Genomic DNA, 6077 nt, shown 5'->3' on the forward strand with positions numbered 1-6077 from the left:
GGTAGGAGTGTCCAAAACTAGAGGGCATAGGTTTAGGGTGAGAGAAGAAAGATTCAAAGGGTCCTGAGGCACAGCTTTTTCACACAGAGGGTGGTCTGTGTACGGAATGAGCTGCCAGAGGAAGTGGTGGAGGCTGGTACAATTATAGCATTGAAAAGACGTGGATGGATACATGAATGGGAAGGGTTTAGAGGGATATGGCCAAGTGCTGGCAAATGGGACGAGAATAATTTAGGATATCTGGTCAGGATGAACGAGTTGGACTGAAGGGTCTGTTTCCATGCTGTACAACTCTGACTTTAACTCCACCTACATAGAGTCTTATAGAGCATCTAATCGAACGATGGAACACAAATGATGGGCTGGTTCCCCTCCTCTTGTTCCAATGCAACTGTTTTCAATTAAATTTAAGCTGTCTTGATGATTTGAAATAAATCCTTAGTGGGACTCAGACATCTGGTGAAAGTCACGAGATCTGAGGCAGTACTGATTGCCATGAAGCTTAGAGCAGATTGAAAGAGCCATGCTCCCTGTCCAACAGGCCGTTGCTCTCTCTGTTCTCACTGAGGCCCTATGACAATTTTCAAGCCTTATTTCATTTACATTCATTGTCTGAATTATTGAAAGCTAAACAATGAATTCCTCACTGAAATTCCCTCTGCCAGAGTACAGCCTTTGGTCAAGATGTAAATGCTTTTATTAGTTGGCAAAATAGATAAAATGGGTTTTCTGCCCTGTTGAAACATTACTGTGTAAGGTATAAGAAATTGACCTATTATTTCTCTTAACAATTATTAACTAGGACCCTGTGGTGATTGGAATGAGACCCTTGATTGGGATTGTTAATCTGGGTCAATTGAAGACCCCTGGCTGACAGTCATAAACAGGAGATCTCCTGCTTATTTTGTGGTGTTGTGGACCATGTATATATTGGGTGTGGGCATTTGCACTCCCTTTTTGATTTTCTTAAAAACCTTTTCTGCTTTTGGTTGCACTTCAGTCCCACGCTCCTGATCTTTGGACACCCGGTATGCAGGGGTGAGGGAAGGGTTGAGGACCTCCTTGTGGGTCTAATCCTGGGCCTGGCCAAACTGGCCATCAACAGGTCCAGGCAGCGGGCTATGGAGAGGGTCATTAGGGCTGACTACCTGCCCCCTTCTACGGTTATGTTAGAGCCCCGGTGTCCTTGGAGAAGGTGGACACCGCGTGCTCCAACACCCTCGAGCTGTTCAGGGAGAGGTGAGCGCCACAGGGAGTGGATTGTATTATTTCCCCCTCCAATTCTATTTTGATTTAATCCCTGCCCTCCCCTTCACTGTTTGATCACACAGCATTGCCCTTTGATGTGAAGGGTACTGCTTGTCACTGGCCAATTAGGTGTTTCTTTTCTTCCTGGTGGTGGAATGTGAATGAAGATTTGTACACCTTGTGTCTTTCACTGTGTCTCACACCTATACACACACACACACACAACATAGGTGCAAGGGAAAATACAAGCACTACTGTGATTAGGGTAGTGTGAGGGCTTTATATAAAATGAAAAGAACAAAAAAGTAAACAGGAGATCTCCTGCCCAACGGCTTGTTCTGTGGTACTGTGGAGTCTGTGGATCATGTATACATTGTGTGTGGGCATTTGCACTCCCTTTTTGATTTTCTTAAAAACCTTCTCCTCTGTTTTTGGTTGCACTTCAGTCGCACGCTCCTGATCTTCAAGCACCCAGTGAGGAGGGGGGAGGGTAGGTCTGAGGACCTCCTCGTGGGTCTGCTCCTGGGCCTGGATAAGCTGACCATAAACAGGTCCAGGTAACGGGGTGTGGAGAGGGTCATTAGGGCCGATTGCCTGCCCCCTTCCGCAGTTATGTTAGAGCCCGGGTGTCTCTGGAGAAGGAGCACGCGGTGTCCACCAGCACCCTTGGGATTTTCAGGGAAAGGTGGGCACTGCAGGGAGTGGAGTGTTGTATTTCCCCCTCCAGCTCTATTTTCATTTAATCCCTGCCCTCCCCTTCACTTTTTGATCATGCAGCATTGCCCTTTGTCGAGAAGGGCACTGCTTGTAACTGGCTACTTGGGTGTTCCCTTTCTTCCTGGTGATGTAATATAAATAGACATTTACGCACTTGTTGTTCTTCATTGTGTCCTACAACTACACTTACACGCGACATGGGTGCTAGGGAAAAATAAGCACTACCTCGCAGCAGTAGTGTGGGGGAAAATGTTTTTAAAAATAAATAGGAATGTCAGACATCCTGTTACAAGAAAAAAGAAAAAAAAGGCAAAAAGAAAATAAAAAGTAAAACAAAAATAAACAGGAGATCTCCCGGCCCAACTGCTTGTTCTGTTGTGTTGTGGAGTTTGTGGATCATGTATATGTTGGATCTGAGTAACTGCACTCACTTTTTGTTTTCCTTAAATATCTTCTTTTATGTTATTGGTTGCACTTCAGCCCCACACTCCTGATCTTTGGGCACCTGGTGCGGAGGGAGGAGAGTAGGTCAGAGGACCTCCTCATGGGTCTGCTCCTGGGCCTGGCCAAACTGGCCATAAACAGGTCCAGGCAGTGGGCCGTGGAGGGGTTCATTAGGGCCGACTGCCAGCCCCTCTTCCGCGGTTATGTTAGAGTCTGGGTGTCCCTGGAGAAGGAGCATGCGGTGTCCACCAACGCCCTTGAAGTTTTCACGGAGAGATGGGCACCGTGGTACGTGGAGTGTTTTATTTCCCGTTCCGATTCCATTTTGATTTAATCCCTACCCTCCCCTTCACTTTTTCGATCACGTAGGCATTTCCCCTAAAAGATGGGCTCTGCTTGTCACTGGCCACTTTGGTGTCTTTTTTCCTTCCTGGTGTGGAATATGATTTCTACACTTGATGTTTCTTCACTGTGTTCTACACCTATACGCGCATAATGGGGAAAAATATATATAAACAGGGATTCTGAATCTCCTCACTTCAGGGACAGGAAAAATAATTATCAACAGGAGATTTAGCATCTTCTCATTCGAGGGACTGCCTCTGAGCATTCCATTGGGGAGGTGATGGCGTGGTGACATAATCACTGGGCTGTCAATCATGACACCCAGGTAGCGTTCTGGGGACCTGGGTTTAAAACCTGCCACAGCAGACAGTAGAATTTGAATTCAATGCAAATCTGGCATTGGGAGTCTAATGGTGACCAATTGTTGGGAAAAACCCATCTGGTTCACTTAGTGAACTTTAGGGAAGGAAACTGCCATCCTTACCTGGTCTAGCCTCCACATGACTCCAGACCCACAGCAATGTGAATGACTCTTAACTGACCTCTGGGCAATTAGGGATGGGCAATAAATGCCAGCCCAACCAGTGACCCCCTCATCCTATGAATGCATTTAAAAAAAGGTCAGAGTCCATGTACTATGCACGTGTAAATAAAAGGTGACTTGGTGATAGGATACCTGCCCCCTCGGGGTCATTTCTGATCTGAAAATTGGTCCTCTTTTATCTTCCCTCTTTGCAGAACTGGGCATTTAAAAGTTGTCACACTTGCCCTAAGTATTGGAGGTGTGAGGTAAAGGGAGATGATTATGCTCCTGCCTCTGACTCAGCAGTTTATACATTCAAGTCCCACTCTAATACATGAAAAAAGGCTGTCTCTCAACCTACTGAGCTTGCTGGTTTCTTCACTTGCAAGGACGTGTGTTGCTTTTGAGACAGAATTTATACCAATTCATAATGACCCTGCAATCTATGGTTGTAGGCACTTCCACAGAGCTGGTAGGGAGGTAGTTCCAAAATTTTGACTCTGTGACAATGAAGGGAAAGTGATATAGTCTCATGGTCAGAATGGTGTGTGGCTCAGAGGTGGTGTTGTGGTCATGCATCTCCTTGTCCTGGTAGGTGGTGTTGGTCATCGGATTGGAAGGCGCTGTGAGAAGAGCCTTGGTGAGTGTTTGCAAAGAATTGAATTGAATTTATTGTCATGTGTACCGAGGCACAGTGAAAAGTTTTGTCTTGCGAGCAATACAGGCAGATCACACAGTTGAGTAGTATAGATAAGTAAATACAGGGTAATAGATAACAGCGGCAAAAACAAAAACACTGGTAAAAGCATGCTGTTAAGTTTAAAGAGTGTAGAATGATCATAGGAAACTTAGGTCTGCACACAGGGGCTCGCAAGGAGCCAACCATATCCAGCACCATCTAACATGCATCTTCAAATGCCCAACCCTTCCTTCCTCTCTCTTTAATCTTTGGGATATGGGCATCACTACAATAATCAGCAGCTTCCAGACCATCCATAACTGCCGTAGTGTCATACAGCAGAGAAACAAGCCCTTCAGCCCATCTCCTCTATGCCAACCAGGTTTCCTAAACTTGAGCTAGCCCCACTTGCCTGCATTTGGCCCATAGCACTCTAAACATTTACTGTTCACATACCTATCTAAATATCCTTTAAATGTAACTGTACCAGCCTCTACCGCTTCCTCTGGCAGCTCATTTCACAAACCCATCACCCTCTGTGTGAAAAAGTTGCCCTCAGGTCCCTTTTAAATCTTATCCCCTCACCTTAAACCTCTATCCTCTTGTTTTGGACTCCTGAGAAAAAGACCTTATCTATTTATCCTATCCATGCCCCTGATGATTTTATACACCTCTATAAGGTCACCCCTCAGCCTCTGATGCTCCAAGGAAAACAGCCCCAGCCTATCCAGCCTCTCCCTATGGCTCAAACCATCCAACCCCAGCAACATCTGTTGAACTGCTTGAGCTTGGTGCCCAGATGCTTCGTAACAGCTTCCACCATTTTATTCTGGTGTTTAGAGTCATAGAGATGTACAGCATAGAAACAGACCCTTCGGTCCAACCCATCCATGCCAACCAGTTATCCCAACCCAATCTAGTCCCACCTGCCAGCACCCAGCCCATATCCCTCCAAACCCTTTCTATTCATATACCCATCCAAATGCCTCTTAAATGTTGCAATTGTACCAGCCTCTACCACATCCTCTGGCAGCCCATTCCATACACGTACCAACCACTGCGTGAAAATGTTGCCCCTTAGGTCTCTTTTATATCTTTCCCCTCTCACCCTAAACCTATGTTCTCTAGTTCGGGACTTCCCAACCCCAGGGAAAAGACTCTGTCTATTTATCCTATCCATACCCCTCATAATTTTGTAAACCTCTATAAGGTCACCCCTCAGCCTCCGAAGCTCCAGGGAAAATAGCCCCAGCCTGTTCAGCCTCTCCCTGTAGCTCAGATTTTCCAACCCTGGCAACATCCTTGTAAATCTTTTCTGAACCCTTTTAAGTTTCACAACATCTTTCCGATAGGAAGGAGACCAGAATTGCACGCAATATTCCAACAGTGGCCTAACCAACATCCTGTACAGCCACAACATGACCTCCCAACTCCTGTACTCAATACTCTGACCAATAAAGGAAAGCATACCAAACGCCTTCTTCACTATCCACCTGCGACTCCACTTTCAAGGAGCTATGAACCTGCACTCCAAGGGTCTCTTTGTTCAGCAACACTCCCTAGGACCTTACCATTAAGTGTATAAGTCCTGCTAAGATTTGCTTTCCCAAAATGCAGCACCTCGCATTTATCTGAATTAAACTCCATCTGCCACTTCTCAGCCCATTGGCCCATCTGGTCCAGATCCTGTTGTAATTTGAGGTAACCCTCTTCGCTGTCCACTACACCTCCAATTTTGGTGTCATCTGCAAACTTATTAATGTTTGAATGTAGCTGTTTCCTCAGCTCTACATTGCCTGTTGGAATCAAATAATAGATGCTGGAGATGCAGTGTGGATTGTTCAAATAAACCCTCTTATGAGGCTAATTTGTGTCCTCCTTTGTGCTTCCCCATCACCCTTCTCTCTTGCCCTCTCTGCACCCCACTCTGTCCTTATTATAATTTTAGTTTGACTGAAGTCGAGACAGGTTCGATGGACAGAGAGATTAACGAGAGCATAGAAGCAAAATGTTGCAGATGCTGAAGATCTGAATTAAAAAAAAACAATAATATGATGAGAGGCACAGACAGAGTGGATAGCCAGAGACATTTTCCCAGGGTGGAAATGGCTAACAGGAGGG

The sequence above is a fragment of the Chiloscyllium plagiosum genome, unplaced genomic scaffold (assembly GCF_037043375.1).
Source record: "Chiloscyllium plagiosum isolate Xiang-an unplaced genomic scaffold, Cpla_swu_hap1 HiC_scaffold_21, whole genome shotgun sequence".
Classification (NCBI taxonomy): domain Eukaryota; kingdom Metazoa; phylum Chordata; class Chondrichthyes; order Orectolobiformes; family Hemiscylliidae; genus Chiloscyllium; species Chiloscyllium plagiosum.